The sequence below is a fragment of the Balaenoptera ricei genome, chromosome 2 (assembly GCF_028023285.1).
Source record: "Balaenoptera ricei isolate mBalRic1 chromosome 2, mBalRic1.hap2, whole genome shotgun sequence".
Lineage (NCBI taxonomy): Eukaryota > Metazoa > Chordata > Mammalia > Artiodactyla > Balaenopteridae > Balaenoptera > Balaenoptera ricei.
The window spans coordinates 164,117,329-164,141,553 of NC_082640.1; the positions used below are offsets into that span (position 1 = coordinate 164,117,329).

Below are 24,225 nucleotides of genomic sequence, written 5' to 3' on the forward strand. Positions count from 1 at the left end.
TGGGCATGAGGGAAAGAATAGAACTAGGTGATAAAATGAAGAAAGGAAGAAATATACTTTGAGCTCTATAGTGTGTTATATTAGTTAAGGCAATTAAATAACAACTAAGCAACTAGGGTAATTGGTTAGGGTGATAAGCTACAACAGACAATCCCAGCATTTCAGTGGCTCAACAAAAAAGGTTTCTTTCTTGTTCGGGCAAAGTCCAATGCCAGTTGAGCAGCTCTCCTGGTCAGCTGTCTTCAAAGAAGTAATTCAGGCATCTAAGATTCTTCCATGAGTTGGGTTCAACAACCTTGGAGTTTTTCACTTCCAGTTCTATCCATAGGGAAGAGAGAGAGAGAGCTTGGATAGTTATGCAATATGTTTTATTGCCTTGCCTAAAAATGCCATACATCACTTCTGCTTATATTTTGTCAGACATGGTTCCATCTTAAACTCAGAGGAAACTGGGAAATACAGTCTTCCTGTGGACCAGGAAGACAAAATTGGATTGATTGAGCATCTAACACACATGGTTCTCAGTATTATCTCCTGAAACACACATGATTCTCAGTATTATCTCCTGATTTTTTGCTTCTTTCCTTGCTAGGGTCTTTCTGTAGGAACAAACTCAGAAAAGAAGATAGCCTCTTACATTTCATTTACTTGTTTATCCCATCCTTCTAAAAATTTTAAAGGTGTTAGCTGGTTTAACCTTCTTTCTTGGGAGATATATTATCAGGATGACAAACTAATAAAGCCCAAATCCACTTCTGGGTGGCAAATGTTCCATATAAATGAACAACAACAACAAAAAGAAATGTAAAAAATTGATATAAACAGCAACTTCCTAAAGTATAGTGCTTTCTGCTTGTCTTGGCATCACTTTCAGTTAATTTAAGCTATGTCCTATATTGCTGTGTTTAAATATTTCTAATTAGCCAGAAATTTCTCATGATATTTAGATCATTACAAGTCTAATTGAAACATCCTTTTTCTCCGAAGACTGGCATTTTCTCTTTCTTTAAGCAGCTTTATTGATACATAATTTCCATACCACAGAGTTCATCCATTGTAAGCCTACAGTTTAGTGATTTTTATTAAATTTCTAGGGTTGTCCAAATAACACCATATTCACATTTTAGAACATTTCCAACACTCCCCAAATTTCTCTTATGTCCTTTTGCAGTTAATCCCTGCTCCTCCCCATAGTCCTAGACAGCTGCTGGTCTGCTTTTGTCTCTATAAACCTGCCTTTTCTGGGCATTTTGTATAAATGGAATCATATAACATGTAGTCATCTGTGTCTGGCTTCTTAAAAAAATACAGAATATCTATAGAAAACTTTTTCTTTCCCTTTTGCATTAGTTTCCAGAAGGAAATAAGATGAAAGCTGAGCATGAAGGTGGAAAACGCCTTCCAAAGTTGAATCTGGCACCTTCTGGCTTCAGAGACTTATTTGCAGAACAGAGAACTGAGGGAGTTATTTGATCAGGGTATCAGGGCCTGCTTTTTGTGTTCTATCCCTACTTTATCTTACATTTAATTCCATATATTCCGTCTGATCAGCCATGGAGAGTCATCATAAGACAAGTTCTCAAATTCTTTCTCCTGGGAATACAGTGATTCTTCTCCAGGACACAGATGCCAGCAGATTTTCTAAACCTGAGAAAAGATGTTCTATTCAGAGCCACCAAAAACAGCATCGAGAGGAAATGCACACAGCAAAGATGCGTTCCCGACTTTGATCACAGAATAGAAAGAATGTAACTGGTTTAAATCAATATTTAGGTAAAAAGCCAAGATTGGATTTTGAAAAATCAATTTTGAATTCTCATGATAAATCTTTAATATACTAAGGAAGTTAGTTTTGGTGAAAGCATCAGAGAAAGAATACATAGTGCCCACTAGTTGCACAGGGGTTGAATAGAAACAAACCAAAACAAAACACAAGCTATTCAAACTAATCTAAGTCCTTTAATGCTGAGGTGTATAGATGTGTACCCAGGGTAATGTAGAGTCACAAAGTGTATGTGATACATTTTCTTGAAGTTAATTGTTGATTTGGAGTAAAAACTTGAATTGAAAGCAAAGTGATATATGGTGCAGAAGAATGCAAATAAACATGAATCTTATTTAATAGATAAATCTTATTCTTATGTTTTAAGAAAAAACATAAGAATTCAAAGACCTATCATTTTTATTGTGTATCTTCTCTATTCCATTCCCACCATTATTGGCACTTGGGTAGAAAAGTTTGAGAAGACTATACAGCTAAATTAGGAGATAAAACTAATTAGGTGACTAGAACTTCTAAACCCCTCTTCTCACATACATATCAGAGTTCATAGTTCAACCTGTTATAGAATCTCAAGTTGTTTCTGTAATCTCAAGTTGTGTGGATCCTGTCTCTTACACAGTTTTTCACTGGAAGAGTACAAGAAATAAGATTGATTTGCAGCCTGAGCGTGAGAGGGAAGGACTTTCCACTTACTCCTGAGCTCCCGCTGGCATTTCAGTAGCTGTCATAGGGTGTAATTGCTCAAGTTGCAACACAAAACTTTTTTCTCTTGAAGGGACATAGTGAATTAAACTTTAAGTTTGGATATAAGTTCATGAATTTTTCCAGTTAATTCTTTTTTAGAATGCCTGTTCTGTGAAAAGTCAGTCAGGTAACATACTGAATGACATCATCTGTTTCTTTTTTCCTGTTCATCTGCCTCAAAATATTGTTCAGGGAAATGGCTATTTCCAAGGGTTTGTGTGACTGTCTTTTTAATGGCAAGAAGAACATGAAGAAGGACCATCTTCCAGTGTGAGGAGAAAACAACTGGACATGATAGAGGGCAGTGATCACAAGACAAAAAGCCTTTTCCTTGTGGCTTTCTTGGCTGGCCCTTCTGTCAGTAACTGACGCAGCTCCATGACAAGGGTTTACAAGAAGCAGAAACAATTTTCTAATCAGGTTCTCTGCCTTTCTCCCTTTCTTACTTTTCTCTTTTCCAGTACTTTGTCTTTCCCCATAATATCTATGATATACTTATCATTACTCATTCCAAATCTTACAACCCCTGCTTTCCAAATCCTGTAAGAATACCACACCATAAACTCTTCTCAGGCTGTTATCACCAAACATTTGTTAGAAACTGTGCCAATCAAAGTCTTTGGTTGAATCGGGGATATGCTGTGTTTGATTCACCTGCCAGGGATATTTCAAAATAAGTAGTAAGGAAATTTCCAATTTAGAACTGACTTTAAAACTGCAAAAGAGCAACAGAGTTGGCAGTCATCATGGTGGATTGAACTCCAGGGTGACCTGGAGCACGGCTAAAGAAAACAGGTCTGCTTTCTGGGAATTTCTGGAGGAAATCACTCATTCCTGTGGTTCCAGTTCCATGAGGCTGGCAGTACCTAAGAGGCATGCAGTTCTAAAAACAGGTATGAACTTCTTGTTGATCTCGTGGGTGTTTGCTCAAGTGAAAGTCTGTAAAATGGTTTGTCGTCTTTAACCTTGTCTGACTGTGACTCTGCCCTACGATTTCCTAGCCCCTCCTTTATCCCATCCCTTTTAAGCTGTGTGCTGTATGAATGAATACAGTGACCTCATATTGATTAAATATGAGTATAGTATGAATGAATATAGTGAACACAAATTAATGAACATCAGTTTCCCCCTTTCTTCCAATCTTTCTCTCTCAAAGGCTAATTCCTTTGTGTGTGGCCATTTTCTTAATCTTTCTGGAAAGAAGGGCATATATCACGTGAAAGTTGTGAGGAAATCGTGAGTTTTGTGTATATGCCTGATTATTTAGGTATATGTAGAGCTCCCCCAGTCACTTTGAACTTGAAGCCTGACTAGTTTACCTGTGATAAGATTAATTTTTTCCTTCTTTGACATACAAAAATATACTGACCTTAAAACAATGAAGTGCCACAATGTAGTCATTTGTGTCTGAGAACAGCTTTTATAGTCTTGTCCACTTCCCACAGACTCTGTTATCTTTGAATCATAGAGATGCACAATAATATAAGTGCTGCAAGAAAATAACATCACAAGGATGTTACATATCTCCAAATCATACCGCTGAAAGCTACTAGTATTTACTAAATATTCCTTCTCTTGCACTTGCTCTGCCTCGCACCTGTTTTTTGCTTTTTGCCTTCGCTTCTCTGCCTTGGGTTTCCAAGCCGACTCAATGCCAGTGTTTTGGCAAAGTCAACAGGGTGTGGGTGGTTCTTGCTTAATTTAGGCATTAAAATTTATTACACTAGACTTCTGGTTTTCTTCCCTGTCTGTGGTACCAGAATAAGTGACATCATCTTTAGGCCTGCTTCATCTAGAAATCCCAGAGCTGACTTGTTTAGCTTATCCCTTTAACTCAGAAACACTTACCTCAGGTCAACCAGGAAGGCTGACTTCTTCATTATTAAGTCTCTGGGAAGGAAACTGTAGAACCTCTCTGGTGTCCGTTCCGAGATTTGGATCGCCATTGCTGTCAGCCTGATTATACCACTTCTCTTAGTGGAGTTTTAGTGAAGATGGAAAAAATCACAAGGCAGAATCTTGTATCCAATAATGTATTATTCTTTATCCAACTATCAGCATCACACCTGAGACTTTGTATTTCTTTATGGAATGATTATGGTGTACTTCAACTTGTACCAAAACCTGAATTTTAAAAGATAACACATAATTTTGTTTCTCTTTGGAATGTTTTATATTTCTTGTGACATATAAAATACCTCACATGTAAGTTTATTCATAGTATCAATAATAGGCAGATTTAACTGTGATAGTAGGATGCTTCCTAAACATTGAATATTACAAAGAGCAAAAGGACTCTGGAGCCAGATAGGGTGGGTTCAACCCTTTCTATACCACTAATGAGTTTTGTGTCTCTGGACAATTTACTTTAACCCTCAGTTTCCTCAATTGTAAAGTGGGCATAATTATAGTATCTGCGTCTTTGAGTAAGAACAGAAGCTAGAACGTAACATGTGCTAAATGTGTGGTGATGGTGATGGTCTTGGTGATGATGAGGATGACTAGTGCTAGCAGAGTATTACAAATGGAAAGATGATCTTTTGAGAACTGTTTTTGTTCAAGAATGGATACCTATGTATTCTTAAAACCATTCTTGGTAGCTTAATAGATGCCTGTAAAATGAGCATCCTACTTCCTTCAGTCTATTACTCAGGGCAAAAATAAACTCTTTTCAAGGCCATCAAAGTTGCATTGGATTCTGCATCAATAGCATTACTAATACTGTTGATGAGAACATCACATTGGTTTTTTTTTTCCCCTCAGTGCATTATGATAAACAAATACTTCATGTTAACCCAGAACTAATGAAAATATTTTGGTTTCATGAGTTCTTCTGTTTTTGTCTGGGAGACTCTGATATCATTTTGATAAAAGCTTAATAGTGTTCTAAAATGAAAATATTATCTTTAAAATGCACAGATATGATTCAATGATATCATGTTTGTGACTTTAATATCTTCTAATATCAATTTTGTATAATCTAAACAGGAACTAAAATAAAAGAAAGTCAGAGAAATAAGAGTTTTTGCAGCAAGGGTACAGATTTCTGGCTAAGAACATTACTGTCTGTCTGTCTTCCTTGGCACATTCCTGGCATGGATTTAAAAGTCATCAAGTTTATTCAGACCATTGTGAGAAAGGAGGGCTAGTTCACCAAGAGGAGAAGAGAGTCATCCTCTTCTTAGGAGATCTTGTATTTTGGTTTCAACCAGTTTGTTGAAGCATAGCATAAGTCAGTATGTTAAGAGATTCACATGTGGACCTTTGGGTAATTGAAATTACACATATTCCATACACATACACAAAGGCTGGTGGTTCAGGCCTTATCAGATCTATACATGATGCCCAGAGAAGTAGAGAATTAATGACCATTTAGCAGTTAGAACTACAGTACCATCCATCCCCAAATTCTGAGAATGTCCTTTGAGCACAGGTTAAAAGAGAGAAAAACAGAAGAAGGAATGTCTCCTTCAGTGGCTTTAGCTAAGACCACTTTTTCTGTGATTTGAAACTGATCCCTGGGCTCTAACATGCAAATCTATCACCTTTTGGTCTGCTTCTCTTACGTACAGTGGGCTCCTGGTATGGAAAAGTCCACTCAGGAAGGTATTTGAACATTTGTAATCCATCTGGATTTTAGAAAGGATAAAGGGATTGGGATCAAGCACCCAATTAAAGAGTAGATAGAACTGAGATTGAAGCATTATATTATGAATAAGTGGCTTCCCAAGGAGAGTGCTTTGTCTCATAAAAGGAAGAAGCAGAGGAAATAGCAAAGGAGATGGAAAAAACAAAGAAGTTAAAAACACACCTCACGAAGTATATAGATATAAGCAAAGTTGATAGAGTTACTGAATTCTAGTAAAGGTTGATAAATAAAGGAGTAAAATTTCTCTATCTTAACATCCTAAAAATGAGCAAACACCTTGCCAATTTAGGAATGATCTATGGTGATCTATTTTTGCAAATACTCTTAGGAATCGATACAGAGATACAAGCTGGAAAAATATAAACTACAACTCTTTGTTTTGTTGTCATTCTAAAAGGAAGAAAAATAGCTGGAGTGAATTTGTTCTTTTATCCCTAATAATCTGAAAGAATAAATATTATTTTCTCTGTAAAGCAGGGAATTTCAGACAAAATGAAGGTTTTCATGAAATCCAATTTGGCCAGGCTTTGGTTGGAGTCAGAAGAATTTCATGAAGGAAGGTGAATGTGTATCAGTAAATATTACATGTTGTCACTCTTTGTTCACTTATTAGATGAACATTTACTGAGAGTTAACTGGGTTCCAAGTGTTGATGTCAGTTTTAGGGATTTGTACTATGGATTTCCAAGGAAAATGCAGAAGGAATCCTCATAGACTAGGCACACTCCCATCTTCCCCTCATTTTCTGTTTTTCTTAGAGGAATTGAAACTCAGATGTGTGTACCTTTAAAATCAGTTGAGTTTCTCATAGATTTTATTCAGCAATGGTTCATTTCAGTATTCCATTCAACATAATGGTTTCTTTTTTTCACAATGTATGTATGTTCCTAGTGCTGAGGCCCTGAACACTGGGTCTCCGTAGTCACGTCTTTTTCCTTATTTTCCTTTTTTTGTTTTGGCTTGTCCTCCTGCATCTGACCACCTGCTTAGAGCCATACAAAATGTCAACAGCTGATGTTTCAGGCGCTGTAATTTTGACTATAAATGGTGTTTCTGTTTTTTCTTCTACAGTTTGAAAATGTCTTTTTATACTCTGATCCATTTTATTTGTCTAATTGCTGCAGTAAGGTTTACAAGGTGACAAGTTCACTAAGTATTAGTGTTAGGCACAGTTTATATTTAGGAACAGTTTATATTTTGAAAATTAGGAAGGATCACTTTATCAATGAGGTGTAGTACGTGTAGTAACCATTTGGCAAGTTAACATTACCACCCAAACCCTTTATTCCTGTTTGATAACAAGATAAATGCAGCAGTGAATATACTTCTTTTTTGTTGCTTTTCATTATATAGTATATATATATATAGTGCAGCAGGTTTCACTCATACATTATTTAGGAGAAGATTATAATTTGAATTATAGAATTTCTGGAACAGTTAACCACAAAGTGAAAGTCTGATTCAGAGCATCTCAACAGAGCTTTTCTCAGTTTTAGAATCAATTTTGGGAAGAAAACTTAGACACCAGGGGATGTTGCTTCTGAAAGAAACGGAGTAATTTTCTGGCTGTTCTATTGATTAAGTGACTAAAATCACAAGGCTTTCTAACTGGATGTTTATTAGAAGTTAGAGAAATAAATCTTAAAGGGGATGTTTACATTTTCCTTCTGAAAATGAAGTTGTTTCAGAGTAAATCTGATTATATAATGTTTGTATACAAAACAATTTTGCTGTCATCCCCAAAGCCTTGTGAAAGCAAGAGGTATATGGTGCTTAGTTATAGTAATCTAAGTCTTCCTGAATGGCTGACATTATATTGCAATAGGAAAATGTTAAAAGGCATGTGTTCCAAAAGAGAGACAAAATGTGATAGAGATCATATCCCCTGAAGCAAAGTCTTTGAACGGTGATGAGCTCGGGATCCTCCCAGTAGGCCTGTCGGGGGCATATATTTAAATATTAACATATTACAAATGGGGAAGCCAAGGCCTGTGGAAGGTGCGTGCATTGCATAAGGTCTCAGGGTGATTAGTGGCAGGCATGAGTCTTCAAAAATTTCATTTTCTGATTCTTAATCAAATGAACACTATTTGTCACCTAAGTTGTAGTCTTTTAATGGTGCTACGAGACATGATTTTCTTCAGAATTAGTTTTAAAAAATGCAGGGGTGGGGAACCACTGCAAAGATACCAAATTAGGAAGGATATTGTGACCTAAACTCTTGGTTGTTGGGTGAACAGCATTATGAATAGAGTGAAGTTTAGTTCTGAAGTCTAGGAGATGACAGAGAAATGAAATTCATGTTACCCACAAGTGTGGGCAGGATAAAATCCAAAACAATAAACAGAGGGCTATTCCTCTGTTCTTAAGAAAATAAAAAGTAAGAAAATTAGAAATGTTCAAGGTGGAGAGAAGAAGGCCTGTCTATTTCCTCTGAGTGGTTTTCCTGTGACAGTCTGTCAGGAAGCCCTTTTCCTTCCAAGGAGAAGGAACTACCCCACTGACCGAAAGGAGAATGCCCCGAGGAGTGGGGTGGTGAGAGCAGCAGAGACAGAAAACAGGAAAGGAGCTGAAGCAGCAGATGTCAACAACATAATGTGTGCAAAGTAGGCAAAGACCAAGAGAAAGGACACACATCAGTATTTGTAACGGAGTAACATAAGAGAAATGTGTTTTATCGCTGTAGAAAAATTCTGTATCTTTCTGATCTCACAAAGAAACAGAAAACACCGTAGAAGGTGAATAAGGACAATATGGTGAAGCCGTTGGCCTAGGGGATGGCTAGAGAAGGCTTGCCATCTCCTTATAAGAAGAAATTCATGGTTGAAATTAAAGTCATATTGTATACCTGTCAGTAGTTGGAATGTTTAACTTAACTGTTTGATTCACTGATTGTTATTGACAAGCAAACTCCCTATTTGATAAAGGAACCAATTAAAAAAACTTGCTGATTATCAGAAATAGAAAAGCTAGGTGTTCTATTACCTTAATGACTAGGTAAGTGCCCAGGTACTTATCCATGACTGAGTTTATCCATACCCCTACATACCTGGTAGAATGAGAATCTCATGATTGACATCTCGAAGGCAAGAAAATGGAACGCTAAGTGAAGACACAACCCCATTCTTTCCCCTCTACAAATTTTCCCTGAATGCTTTTCTTCCTTTGTTACAGCAAAAGTGGATGCTGCTAAGCCCATATACAAGGACATTTGCAATAACAAATTTTAAACCTTTGCTATTGTTATATTAAGTGGTCGACTTTACAGATGGCTGCTAGTTACAGTAAAAATTATAGCCAAGATTGTTTTCTGCATGCCAGGCTCTGAGATGATCAGTTTGCTTGCATGATCTTGTTTAATCTTCACCATGGTCTTATAAGGTGTTATTATCCTCATTTTAGAAATGAGACTTAATCATGTGAAACGCTTTGCCTGGCCTCACATTCAGTATATCTGACCTCGATGCTGTGCTCCTCACGACAGCACGTATTGCCTCTCCTGCTCAGATGCTGAAATGCTGATGCTCAAATGAACGCAATCAGCACTCCAGGACAAGGGCTAATGGTCTTCACGAAAGACGCTGCATCTAGTCACTAATAAATCCTATTTCTTTAGCTTGTCTTTCTGTAACCTTGACCTTTCCAGAGTCAGGCTTCCTTACCTCAGCTTTATAGGCATGTTAGTGTCCCATTCTTATTCATAACTAGTCTCTAAGGCACTGCTTAATTCTGTGACCAGAAGGTACTTGGCATTGAGGGATGCATAGAGGGTGAATTAGGAATTATCACAGACATAGGGATGACTAAGAAGAGGGTAGTGTTGGAATGCCACAACTGCTAATTGCTGAGCCATCCTCCATATGCCTGATGCCTAGTTGGTATTCCTTGTCTTTTGTCTCTTTCCATTAGACCCTAGTGCTCTAGTCTCAGCAAACAGATTGTGGTTACCCGACTTCCCCAAGCTCTCTTATACCTCCGTTTCTGCATCCATGCTTTACCTTATGCACTGTGTACCATTTCTGTCTGTATCTCCATAGCCAACTGCTTCTCATCCTTCATGACAGCTCAGGGGTCACCTCTCATGTGAAGCCTTCCCTTCCTCAGGCATGTCTGGGTTTGTTCATCTCTAAAGTTCCAGAGCACCCTGAATGCACAACTTTCAGAAGTCTTATCACATTTGTGTTGCTTTCTTTGCTTACATGTGTACCTCCTGAACCAATCTTTGGACTCCTCACAGTTGGGGAAAATGTCCTATTCGTCATTGTATCTTCACTGTCTAGCCAGTGCCAGACATATAGTTGGCATTAATGCACATTTATGGAATTAATAATTATAAGCCTAATGACTTGAAACTTTGGATGACAAGAGAAATCTCCATGTATGATTACAGATTACTTAGTAAGAGGAAAATTGTTCCATATTTACAAAGAAGGAAATCTCAGCAGATCCAATTAGAATACCATAGATTACCATGTTAAGGATATTTGTCCAGGTCCTAAAGAGAAATATGTTTTTAGAAACCCTTACTAAATACTACTATGTTAGAAGGCTAACATTTAAAATGAGGAAATGTGATTTCAAATTGATCTGATTCTTCTTTTGATTGTTCAAAGAAACATCGGAAGCACAAATTGCTTTTGGGCAGTATTGTTCTGTACATGTCAAATTGTGTAGGTTTTATGTCTCACCCACCCTGGATAGAAATCTATACTCTTTCCTGTATTATTTTCATAGGCCTCTTTAAGCTTCAAACTGATCCTAAAGAGAATGAGGAACATTACTCAGAGCAGAAAAACAAAACAAAAACAAACAACAACAGCATGGGTGGCAGCGTTACCTGGTGGGAAGAAAAGAACTTTTGGGTTCAGTTATACCTGCTCTGCTACTCATTAGCCCTTGTCCCTGAGGCAATTTCCCTGAGCCATCATTATTAGTAGTAATAGCTATAACATCATTTGATGAAGAAGAAAAAAAACTGAACGGAAGCCTTGCTCCCAACCATGTGATTTTCATCCCAGCATTTAAACAGGCACCAAAACCCACTGTCACTCCTGTGGCCCTCATGTCTCACAGCTTGGATTGCTCGTTGATCATTTGAACTTGTAACAATAGAAACATCAGTTACCCCAGGCCTCCTGGGTACTTGCCTAACCTTTCTGATTTTTCAAAGGAAATTGCTTCTTTTGTAAAATATTTCACAGGAGACAGGACAGGAATCAGTGTTTGAAGAAGCTGAGTGTGCCCGAGATAACTTCCAGGGTTTTAATGTAGCAGCTGGTATAGAATCTTGTGTGAAATGAATTCAGGGCTTTTTCTCTCACTCCAAGTAAGGTCATATTATTAAGAGTGAGGATCCTCATCTACCAAAGTCACAGGGATCAAGGGTTCAGTTTAATGCCTGAGAGGTTAAGCTGTCCCTGGTAAAGCTGAGTGGTACAAGTGCCACGCTTTTATGTTTGCCCATGAAGAGATATATACAGAAGAAACAAAAACAACAAAAATGGGCCAGTGTTTAATGAGCATTTATTTTGGGGCACGTAATATTTTCAGTTGTTACATATATTCTGTAATCCCACAATAATTATATGCAGTAGGCAGAACCATGTATATAATTTGTGGAGCCTAGTGCAAAATGAAAATGTGAACCCCTTGTTAAAAAAGCAGGAAAGAAGCTTTCCCTTTTCTTTAACACTCTCACTCTCTCTACCTGTGATGGTGTTTTTCTTTTCTTTTTTTAAAATTTGCCATCTGATGTGCTCCCTGAAGCATGAGGATACTCATGGGGTGAGTGCAGACCCTCACAGGCACACAAGACTCCACCCCATGGCTCAGCACAAAGGGCAGAAAGTAGCAGCAGTTGTTTCCTGGGTGGAGGTAGAAAAGAGGGTGGCCAAACACTCATCCTGGGGGCCAAGACCATGCATGAACGAAGGCTCCCTTTGAACATCACTTAAAAAAAAATTCAAAGATATAATCTTTTTTTATTTTTTGAATTTTATTTATTTTTTTATACAGCAGGTTCTTATTAGTCATCAGTTTTATAGACATCAGTGTACACATGTCAATCCCAATCTCCCAATTCATCACACCACCACCCCCACCCCCCGCCGCTTTCCCCCCTTGGTGTCCATACGTTTGTTCTCTGCGTCTGTGTCTCAATTTCTGCTCTGCAAACCAGTTCATCTGTACCATTTTTCTAGGTTCCACATATATGTGTTAATATACGATATTTGTTTTTCTCTTTCTGACTTACTTCGCTCTGTATGGCAGTCTCTAGGTCCATCCACGTCTCAACAAATGACCCAATTTCATTCTTTTTATGGCTGAGTAATATTCCATTGTATATATGTACCACATCTTCTATATCCATTCATCTGTTGATGGGCATTTAGGTTGCTTCCATGACCTGGCTATTGTAAATAGTGCTGCAATGAACATTGGGGTGCATGTGTCTTTTTGAATTATGGTTTTCTCTGGGTATATGCCCAGTAGTGGGATTGCTGGATCATATGGTAATTCTATTTTTAGTTTCTTAAGGAACCTCCATACTGTTCTCCATAGTGGCTGTATCAATTTACATTCCCACCAACAGTGCAAGAGGGTTCCCCTTTCTCCACACCCTCCAGCATTTGTTGTTTGTAGATTTTCTGATGATGCCCATTCTAACTGGTGTGAGGTGATATCTCATTGTAGTTTTGATTTGCATTTCTCTAATAATTAGTGATGTTGAGCAGCTATTCATGTGCTTCACGGCGATCTGTATGTCTTCTTTGGAGAAATGTCTATTTAGGTCTTCTGCCCATTTTTGGATTCGGTTGTTTGTTTTTCTAATATTGAGCTATATGAGCTGTTTATATATTTTGGAGATTAATCCTTTGTCCGTTGATTCGTTTACAAATACTTTCTCCCATTCTGAGGGTTGTCTTTTCGTCTTGTTTATGGTTTCCTTTGCTGTGCAAAAGCTTTGAAGTTTCATTAGGTCCCATTTGTTTATTTTTTGTTTTTACTTACATTACTCTAGGAGGTGGATCAAAAAAGATCTTGCTGTGATTTATGTCAAAGAGTGTTCTTCCTATGTTTTCCTCTAAGAGTTTTATAGTGTCCGGTCTTACATTTAGGTCTTGAAAACATTTTGAGTTTATTTTTGTGTATGGTGTTAGGGAGTGTTCTAATTTCATTCTTTTACATGTAGCTGTCCAGTTTTCCCAGCACAACTTATTGAAGAGGCTGTCTTTTCTCCATTGTATATCCTTGCCTCCTTTGTCATAGATTAGTTGACCATAGGTGCGTGGGTTTATCTCTGGGCTTTCTATCTTGTTCCATTGATCTATGTTTCTGTTCTTGTGCCAGTACCATATTGTCTTGATTACTGTAGCTTTGTAGTATAGTCTGAAGTCAGGGAGTCTGATTCCTCCAGCTCCGTTTTTTTCCCTCAAGACTGTTTTGGCTATTCGGGGTCTTTTGTGTCTCCATACAAATTTTAAGATGATTTGTTCTAGTTCCATAAAAAATGCCATTGGTAATTTGATAGGGATTGCATTGAATGTGTAGATTGCTTCGGGTAGTATAGTCATTTTCACAATATTGATTCTTCCAATCCAAGAACATGGTATATCTCTCCATCTGTTGGTATCATCTTTAATTTCTTTCATCAGTGTCTTATAGTTTTCTGCATACAGGTCTCTCTAGGTAGGTTTATTCCTAGGTATTTTATTCTTTTTGTTGCAATGGTAAATGGGAGTGTTTCCTTAATTTCTCTTTCAGATTTTTCATCATTGGTGTATAGGAATGCAAGAGATTTCTGTGCATTAATTTTGTATCCTGCAGCTTTACCAAATTCATTGATTAGCTCTAGTAGTTTTCTGGTAACATCTTTAGGATTCTCTATGTATAGTATCATGTCATCTGCAAAGAGAGACAGCTTTACTTCTTCTTTTCCGATTTGGATTCCTTTTATTTCTTTTTCTTCTATGATTGCCGTGGCTAGGACTTCCAAAACTATGTTGAATAATAGTGGTGAGAGTGGACATCCTTGTCTCGTTCCTGATCTTCGAGGAAATGCTTTCAGTTTTTCACCGTTGAGAATGATATTTGCTCTGGGTTTGTCGTATAAGGCGTTTATTATGTTGAGGTAGGTTCCCTCTATGCCCACTTTCTGGAGAGTTTTCATCATAAATGGGTGTTGAATTTTGTCAAAAGCTTTTTCTGCATCTATTGAGATGATCATATGGTTTTTATTCTTCAATTTGTTAATATGGTGTTTCACATTGATTGATTTGCGTATATTGAAGAATCCTTGCATCCCTGGGATAAATCCCACTTGATCATGGTGTATGATCCTTCTAATGTGTTGTTGGATTCTGTTTGCTAGTATTTTGTTGAGGATTTTTGCATCTATGTTCATCAGTGATATTGGTCTGTAATTTTCTTTTTTTGTAGTATCTTTGTCTGGTTTTGGTATCAGGGTGATGGTGGCCTCATAGAATGAGTTTGGGAGTGTTCCTTCCTCTGCAATTTTTTGGAAGAGTTTGAGAAGGATGGGTGTTAGCTCTTCTCTTAATGTTTGATAGAATTCACCTGTGAAGCCATCTGGTCCTGGACTTTTGTTTGTTGGAAGATTTTTAATCGCAGTTTCAATCTCATTGCTTGTGATTGGTCTGTTCATATTTTCTAGTCCTTCCTGGTTCAGTCCTCGAAGGTTATACCTTTCTAAGAATTTGTCCATTTCTTCCAGTTTGTCCATTTTATTGGCATAGAGTTGCTTGTAGTAGTCTCTTAGGATGCTTTGTATTTCTGTGGTGTCTGTTGTAACTTCTCCTTTTTCATTTCTAAATTTATTGGTTTGAGTCCTCTCCTCTTTTTCTTGATGAGTCTGGCTAATGGTTTATCAATTTTGTTTATCTTTTCAAAGAACCAGCTTTTAGTTTTATTGATCTTTGCTATTGTTTTCTTTGTTTCTATTTCATTTATTTCTGCTCTGATCTTTATGATTTCTTTCCTTCTGCTAACTTTGGGTTTTGTTTGTTCTTTTTTCTCTAGTTCCTTTAGGTGTAAGGTTAGATTGTTTATTTGAGATTTGTCTTGTTTCTTTAGGTAGGCTTTTATAGCTATAAACTTTCCTCTTAGAACTGCTTTTGCTGCATCCCATAGGTTTTGGATCATGGTGTTTTCATTGTCATTTATCTCTAGGTATTTTTTGATTTCCTCTTTGATTTCTTCAGTGATCTCTTGGTTATTTAGTAATGTATTGTTTAACCTCCATGTGTTTGTGTTTTTTAGGTGTTTTCCCTTCAATTGATTTCTAATCTCCTAGCGTTGTGGTCAGAAAAGATGCTTGATATGATTTCAGTTTTCTTAAATTTACTGAGGCTTGATTTGTGACCCAAGATGTGATCTATCCTGGAGAATGTTCCACGCGCACTTCAGAAGAAAGAGTAATCTGCTGTTTTTGGGTGGAATGTCCTATAAATATTAATTAAATCTACCTCGTGTATTGTGTCATTTAAAGCTTCTGTTTTCTTTTTTATTTTCACTTTGGATGATCTGTCCATTGGTGTAAGTGAGGTGTTAAAATCCCCCACTATTACTGTGTTACTGTTGGTTTCCTCTTTTATAGTTGTTAGCAGTTGCCTTATGTATTGAGGTGCTCCTATGTTGGGTTCATATATATTTATAATTGCTATATCTTCTTCTTGGATTGATCCCTTGATCATTATGTAGTGTCCTTCCTTGTCTCTTATAACATTCTTTATTTTAAAGTCTATTTTATCTGATATGAGTATTGCTACTCCAGCTTTCTTTTGATTTCCATTTGCATGGAATATCTTTTTCCATCCCCTCACTTTCAGTCTGTATGTGTCCCTAGGTCTGAAGTGAGTCTCTTGTAGACAGCATATATATGGTTCTTGTTTTTGTATCCATTCAGCAAGCCTGTGTCTTTTGGTTGGAGCATTTAATCCATTTACGTTTAAGGTAATTATTGATATATGTGTTCCTATGACCATTTTCTTGATTGTTTTGAGTTTGTTTTTGTAGGTCTTTTTCTTCTCTTGTGTTTCCCACTTAGAGAAGTTCCTTTAGCATTTGTTGTAGAGCTGGTTTGGTGGTACTGAATTCTCTTAGCTTTTGCTTGTCTGTAAAGCTTTTGATTTCTCCATCAAATCTGAATGAGATCCTTGCCGGGTAGAGTAATCTTGGTTGTAGGTTCTTCCCTTTCATCGCTTTAAGTATATCATACCACTTCCTTCTAGCTTGTAGAGTTTCTGCTGAGAAAACAGCTGTTACCTTATGGGAGTTCCCTTGTATGTTATTTGTCGTTTTTCCCTTGCTGCTTTCAAGAATGTTTCTTTGTCTTTAATTTTTGCCAATTTGATTACTATGTGTCTCGGCGTGTTTCTCTTTGGGTTTATCCTGTATGGGACTCTCTGCACTTCCTGTACTTGGGTGGCTGTTTCCTTTCCCATGTTAGGGAAGTTTTCGACTATAATCTCTTCAAAGATTTTCTCGAGTCCTTTCTCTCTGTCTTCTTCTTCTGGGACCCCTCTGATGCGAATGTTGTTGTCCCAGAGGTCTCTTAGGCTGTCTTCATTTCTTTTCATTCTTTTTTCTTTATTCTGTTCTGCAGCAGTGAATTCTACCATTCTGCCTTCCAGGACACTTATCCGTTCTTCTGCCTCAGTTATTCTGCTATTGATTCCTTCTAGTGTAGTTTTCATTTCAGTTATTGTATTGTTCATCTCTGTTTGTTTGTTCCTTAATTCTTCTAGGTCTTTGTTAAACATTTCTTGCATCTTCTCGATCTTTGCCTCCATTCTTTTTCTGAAGTCCTGGATCATCTTCACTATCATTATTCTGAATTCTTTTTCTGGAAGGTTGCCTATCTCCACTTCATTTAGTTGTTTTTCTGGGGTTTTATCTTGTTCCTTCATCTGGTATATAGCCCTCTGCCTTTTCATCTTGTCTATCTTTCTATGAATGTGGTTTTTGTTCCACAGGCTGCAGGATTGTAGTTCTTCTTGCTTCTGCTGTCTGCCCTCCCCTATCTTATTTTTGAGCCTCTGATATTTCTTAACTCGTATCTTTATTTCAGCTAGAAGATCTCCCTTCTCAGATTCTCACACTGAAGCTGCTTTTTGATGTTCAAAGATAAAATTCTTAAGAATTTTAAGACAGCGATTGCCAAGCATTGAGCCCCAAACCAACAGGGCTCTCTGTGACTCTGCTGGTTGCATGCCTGTTAAGTTGGCCCTAGAAATAGATAAAATTATTATTTGAATTTTACAGATGAGGAAACTTCAGTTATCTGAAAGAAGGTTTGTTTTTTTGGTGGCATAATTGTCCACCATTTAATTACTAAAACATATTATAAACAACTTGTTCTAAATTTTAGTAGACTTTTAACAATGCATTTTGTAAGTCCTAATTGCTCCTGGATGTCTTTCCTCATGACCAAGGACACATTATGAATCATATTAACTATCCTTTCCAGAGAGGTTTGCACAATGGCATACAAAAATGCATCACATTTTCCTGGCCAACAGAAACATGCTTTATTTTGCAATGTCAGTGTTGAAGGGACTGAAGTTTTTGGCATAATTTTGTTAGTAAAAATCAGTTCTCCCTGAGTGGGTGTGATCGGTAATCACACATGCCCTGTTATGATGTCTTCACTTCCCTTTCCTAAGGATTATCTTCCTCTGGTGCCCAGTTGTGAATGGAAGGTCAAACTACGAGTCCAGTTTTACTGAACTTCAGCCTTTAAAAGCGTAAATTACCATTTCATTGCTCTGGTGGAGCATCAGTAACTAGGAAACAGAATTTGGAGTTTATCACACTAATGTACCCTTGCTGCAGAAATCCCTTGGACTAAATAAGAAGGAAAAAAGAGGAACATTGTAGAAATAATTGACTATTCACCATCTTTATAATGATGCTACCAGTGCCTTTGTTTCTAATTTGTTATTCTCTATTCACCTTTACCTAATCTAAGATGAATCAAATAAATCCCCTTCAAAGGGAATGGATGATGAAAAAACTATTGGGTCCCATCAGAATATTTTAAAGGAAAAGCTTTGTCTTTTCCAACAAGTACCACAAAATCTTTGGAACAGAACAAGAGCAAATTGGTTTCGAGTTAATGAAGGTGAAACACTTGCTGTGGCTATTATGACTGCCATTCCTCAGGGCCACCAGGCCATGCCATTTTTCACTGTCTTTGTGGAAAGAATAATTTATGTAGGCTTCCACTGAGCAGCTGGCTTGCCTTGCCCCTGTCTTCCCTGTGTTTTGGGGCAGTGTGGTGGGAGCTGACATGCTGAGCTATCTGGCTATCTCAGCCTCAGGCCAGCTCTTACCCAAAACAGTGTCGGGGAAAAGACAACATCCCTTCAGGGATGTAAGCTAGATTTCTTATAGCATTTGTACTCATGGAAGAGCATTTCCTCATACCTGCAGTATCCTTTGTTTTATGTAGTAATATACTTAGTTGTGTCTGATATTATTGTCACCACCTTTGAAGGCACATATTCACTCTCCTGGGAGTAATAATATCCTTCCACTCAAATTGTTTTGTACCAGGGAACTGGTTTACTTAGACCCTCTGTATCCAAGACTGATGGTTTATTGCACAATTACCTGCAGGCAGCAAGTGTTTATTGATGAGGATTTCATCAGTTTTTAATGTGACTATATGTTGGTTTCACTTTCCCTTCTAAATTACCACTTAATTTATTGTTCAATTATTATTGATCCAAGTGCTATCAGTGAGTAATTCTGTTGATGGCAAGTTCCATGTTTGGGAGGCAGGTTAACTTTCAAACTCACTCTCTTTTCGAGAGAATCTTGCTTCAACTAAAAATAATGAAACTCTTCCTTAAATATTTGTCTCACAAATGAGAGTCTTTGGCATTGAATAAACTTCACCTCTGAATATTTCCATCAAGACTTAGAAACATGGTGGTCTACTCTAGAAGGTCTAGACACAGGTTGGCTAACTTTTTCTATAAATGGCCAGATAGTGAATATTTTAAGCTTGTGAGCCATATAGTCTCTGTCACAACAACTCAATTCTCTGTCACAACTCCATTTTGCCCGTGAAGTACACAAGCTGCCATAGATGATACGCAAGCTAATGGGCAAGGCTGAGTACCAGTAAAAGTTTATTTACTAAAAGAAGCAACAGGCCAGATTTGGCCTGAGGGCCATAATTTGCCAATCCCTGGACCAGAACCAAAAGAGAGGTACATTTGTAGAAGTTATGTTTGGGAAGTAGACTAAACTATCTGGGATTCCAAATGATAGGGCAAATGGAAGTTTGAAAAACTATTCATTTAAAGCAATTTTTATTCTAGATGCTGGTAATGCAGTGCTACACAAGACCAATGCTGCCCAGTCTCACGAGGTTTTCATGCTGTTTGAGTTGTTTGTGAGCATGTAAATACCTGAGTGAGTTCAGATAGTGCCAAATGCAATGAATACAATTGTACAGAATGAAGTGCATGCCTGGAAGTGGGAGGAAGTACACCTTTAGGTAGGACCACCCTGGAAGCCTTTCTGAGAAAATGATATTTGGGCTTTGGACATTTGAAACTTGAATGATGAGAAGGATTCAGTCTTGGGAAGGTTTAGGGAAAGAGCATTCTGTGCAGAGGCATTCACAGAAGTCAAGGGCTTATGAAAGGAATATAGTTGGCTTGAGGAACAGGAAGACATCATTGTGATTAAACTGTAGCAGGTGGGGCAGAGGGAAAAGGACTGTATGTCTCTATCTTAAACTGTCCCCATTAGACTGACCTATAATCACAATTTTGTGAGTTAAGGAACTCACCTTGTGATTCACAGTCATCCTTTGTTTGATTCTTGTTTATTCCCTTGGGGAGACGGATTCACAGGTATATAGAGTAAGTGTTCATTGTTAGAGTATACTTTTTAAAAATTCTAATCCACAGTTATTAAATTAGAAGCAAGCCAGTGCTTCAGTTGAGAAATAGTTAAATCAACATTTGAACCATATTTAAGGAAATGATGAAACCAGGACGTTAGAGGTAAGACTTGTGGGGTTAAGAAACTGTGCATCAGACTCATAGGTCTAATTATTTGGGCAATACAGAGGATTTCACAATAGTCAATGATCTTTGCGTAATTGGGTAAAACAGCTCAACCATTGGTAGTTTCAGTACACATGCCTAGATGCTCCAAAATCACCAGCTGATTGGATACTGTAGACTGGAAAAGACCTTATCCTACCCTAAAATAATCAAATCAGTTTGTTTCACAGAAAATAATGCATCTGCTCTTGTACTATATAGTAATTTTGTGAAACTTTGGAAAAAATTATTTTTAATCCATTATTGTTTGGGGCTGTGAAAACACTTATCTAAGGAGAATTGCTTGTATCTAAATAAAATGCCTTGAGTTAATTTGACTCAAAATCAAGTCCTTTGCCTCAGTTAAATAGAATTTGAGAAAATGGTTCTAAAAGAATTAAGGCCAGCTCAGGGAAGTTAATTAGAGTGTCTTGCCTTGGAAAACAAATTAGTTTTCTAGGCAACGGAGTTTGATAACAGTGCTTCAGATGAATGCTAAAGAATTCTACATTCTGATAAGAATTACTAGAAGAGACTAACACAATGAGCAGTAACCTATTACAATTTCAGACAGCCAGTGGGAGAAGTCATTCTGAATTAATGACAGAGTATATCATGGATTTTTTAAGAAATAAAATTGCTTTAAAAAACATGCAATAACTAGACCAAGATATGTGTGTGTATGTGTGTGTGTTGTATACCTTCATCCCAATAAATGATCTTAAAGAATACATAAGCCTGACTTATTACTGCCATTTCAGTTAATTGAAATATTTCTTCCAAGTTACTTGTAGCATGCTTAAAATTATTTTATTTTTGTAAGAAGGCAAATAGGTTCAGAAAAATTGGTTTGCTATCTTAATTTGCTTCACATACCTATTTTTATGGATACTATAAAGGTACATGTTAACCTAGATTCTGCTGCAAATTCTAAATTTTTGTTTGATTCTGAATTAATAAGTTTTATTGAAGGTAGAAGTGTAAATGCAGCATCTCTGCTAACATAATATAGGATTTCCCAAAGTTAATTGGTCAGGAGAATGAAGCTAAGAGATTATATTTTGTAACATGGGATTTTTTTCCTACCTTGTCTTAACACAAAATAATAAAGGAATTAAAAAAATTTTTTAAAATTTAAATCAGGATTAATATACTCACTTTTTCCTGGTGTTTCATATGTGTGACTAGAATAATACACATGCCAGGGAGCAATAAAGAAAATTATTTAACAATAAAATATATTTGGAATTCCCATTTAATTTTTTTCCTTTTTCTACGAAGATATAATGTATTCCTTTAAGCGTACTGAATCTCTTCCCTGGGAGTTGGCAGCAGCAACCGTTATAAAGGGAACATTTTTGAAATATGGATCTTAATCACATCTAGTGCCATATCCATCAGAGTTTCCATTTTATATGGCACATTCAACTTCTTTCATCTGACAAAGATGAAATAATGCTACTTTAGCCATCTATGGGAGTTTTATTGAGTATCATCAAATGCTTAGCAAATATTTAAAACATTTCACATGTTCTTACAACCAGGAATCACATATTGAAGGGTGGTTCCTGGTTTGGGAACTTTAATGTAATGAAAAAGTGAGAAATATACATGACGTGGAAGTAGAATAAGCTGATAACTTTACCAAGTTGCTTGATACTTTTTATAGAAAAGATAGTAGAAGTATTATTTTTCCTCTAAACCATTTGTCATGGCAAGGGCATGTGACTTACTCTTGTGGCTAAAGCTGGTGATTAGGCTTAGCCTTTTGGTTTCCAAACTATAGCATGCAGATATCAGAAAACGGATAAAGCAAGCCACAATTCTCACTGCAAATGGATTGGACAATAACATGTTCAGTTATTTGCAATTTTAGCAGAGTTTTCATGGGTGAACATAAACATCTCTTCCTGCATTTCCTGAAAAGTCTTGTGGTTTGGAATGCTAACGTCTTCACAATTCACTTTCTCTTATGCTTTAGTAATAGTGAGCAAAAAATAATGTAATTATCATTCACATTTTACATTTGATTGTTTCATAAATAGTGGAACCATCACTTAAGTGGGTAAAATTGTTCTGTTTCATTCCTTGCTTTTGTTCAGAATTACATATGAAATTGTTTTTCTGCAGGGTAGCTTTCCACTTACCTTGGCCTTGAAATGAGAAATTCTTTAAAAAATGTGTGTGTGTGTGTGTGTGTATGTGTGTGTGTGTGTGTATATATATATATTTTAGAAAATTGTTTTTAACTCAGAGGATACTTAGCTTTGGGTCCTGGATCAAAAACCGTTTCAGGTTTTCCAGTTGCATATAATTACACCTGTCAGACAGCTAATGAAGGCTGCTTCAAGAAGTCTACACAAGGCCTTGACACAATCAGCTGCTCTGTTGAGTTGTTCTTGCTGTGAATATACGATCCTTCCAGGTTCCAGGTGTTACTACTTAGCTGGATGTTTCACTTTATAAGGAGGCAGTCATTCGTGAAAAACAGCTGTAATTACACAGCATTCAGGCCTTTCATAATTAAACTAACAGCTGATTATAACATGGTACATGGCATGAGAATTTGCAACTAGGCTAAGTAGGAGAGAGGCTATACCTTAGTCTTTGTTCCCCTTTTGCCATTGCTTTGCACGAGTCCTCCCCGTGCCTTGATGTCCATCAGTGGTCAATACCAGCCTACTTCCCCGAGAGAAAAGAGAGGAGGATGAGGGCATTAATGGATACACGAAAGCACCTAGACCAAAGGCAGGCGCTACTGTAAGCAAAAGGCATCTCCTTGGACATTTTCCCCCAACTTTTGAAAACTAGTGGATCTCAGATGTGGTTTAAATAATGTGACGTTAAATGCTGGGATCAGAGAAGACTCAGTGTTCTTATCAGTGGCCCCGTGACTCAGAGATTTCAGTCCTTTAGAGGACTAATCTTGTTATGTAGAACTTTGAAAAGGAGCCCATGTATCAGTTGGAAAGTGTCGATTCTGTTGAATCTGCACCAGGCACTGTGTAAGGATGCAAGAGTTGTAGTCATCTCCAGGTCCTGATCACGTGGAATTTACAATTTAGTTTCATACACTGAAATAACTCCCTGGGGAAGAGATTAAAACGTTGCCCCTGAAGATTTGTAACCAAGGGGTTGGAAATGGACTTCTGTGAGGCTGATCCGCCCTCAGCACCCCCCACCCCGTCCCTGAACCCCACGCTGTGGGAGAGCTGCTAAGCTAAAAATGGCTGTGTCTCTGCTCATTTCTCTGCTGTTCTCTTGTTTCTGTATTTTGGTAACTAAAATGGTTTATTTTAATACTCTTTAGCAAATTCTGCAATTAGTATACTATAAATCGTTCAGTGCTCCTGGTTATCTCGTTTTTCATTTTTTGCCTAAGACCTCATGCCTTTTGAGTGACCTCTCCCTTCAGTAACCCTTGGAGCTCCAGTCTCACTAGCCTATACATGTCAGGAAGCTTCCAAGATTTCTAGTCGTGCAAAGCTTACATAACAATCATTTTCATGGTTTCCTAGCACCATTTCTGTGGGGATCGTAGTGTGTCCATCTATCCTTTAGGTACAGCTAGATGGGCATTTCTTGGCCTGAACAGTTGGCTTTGTTCCCGTACGTAATCTAAAAATTTCGGGCGATTCTTTTCACTTACTGTTTTTCTTAGTGTATTTTAATAAGAAAAGCATCAAAGCAACTTGGTCAAGAGGAGGAATCTTGGGTCAGGAAAACTTATAGACATACTTGGAATGAGCATTTGAAAAAGACTGAAAGATTTTGAGTTATCAGGGTAAAAGAAAGCTATTTCAGGTGGTAGGGAGTGGCCTTCAAAATCTGTTAAAAAAAAAAATCCAAACATTAAAGACTTACTGTGTTTCAGGCACTGCGGCCAACACTTTATGTTCATTTTCTCATTTAGTCCTCTTAACAACACTGCCAAGGAGGTATTATCATTCCTCTTTGAGGTGAGG

General features: G+C 37.3%; 1 protein-coding gene across 7 annotated transcripts in view; it reads left to right on the forward strand.

Annotated features, from left to right (window-relative positions):
- The window catches only part of NRXN3 (neurexin 3), a 1,690,724-nt gene that overhangs the window by 657,431 nt on the left and 1,009,068 nt on the right, over positions 1-24,225 (forward strand). The window lies entirely within an intron of this gene.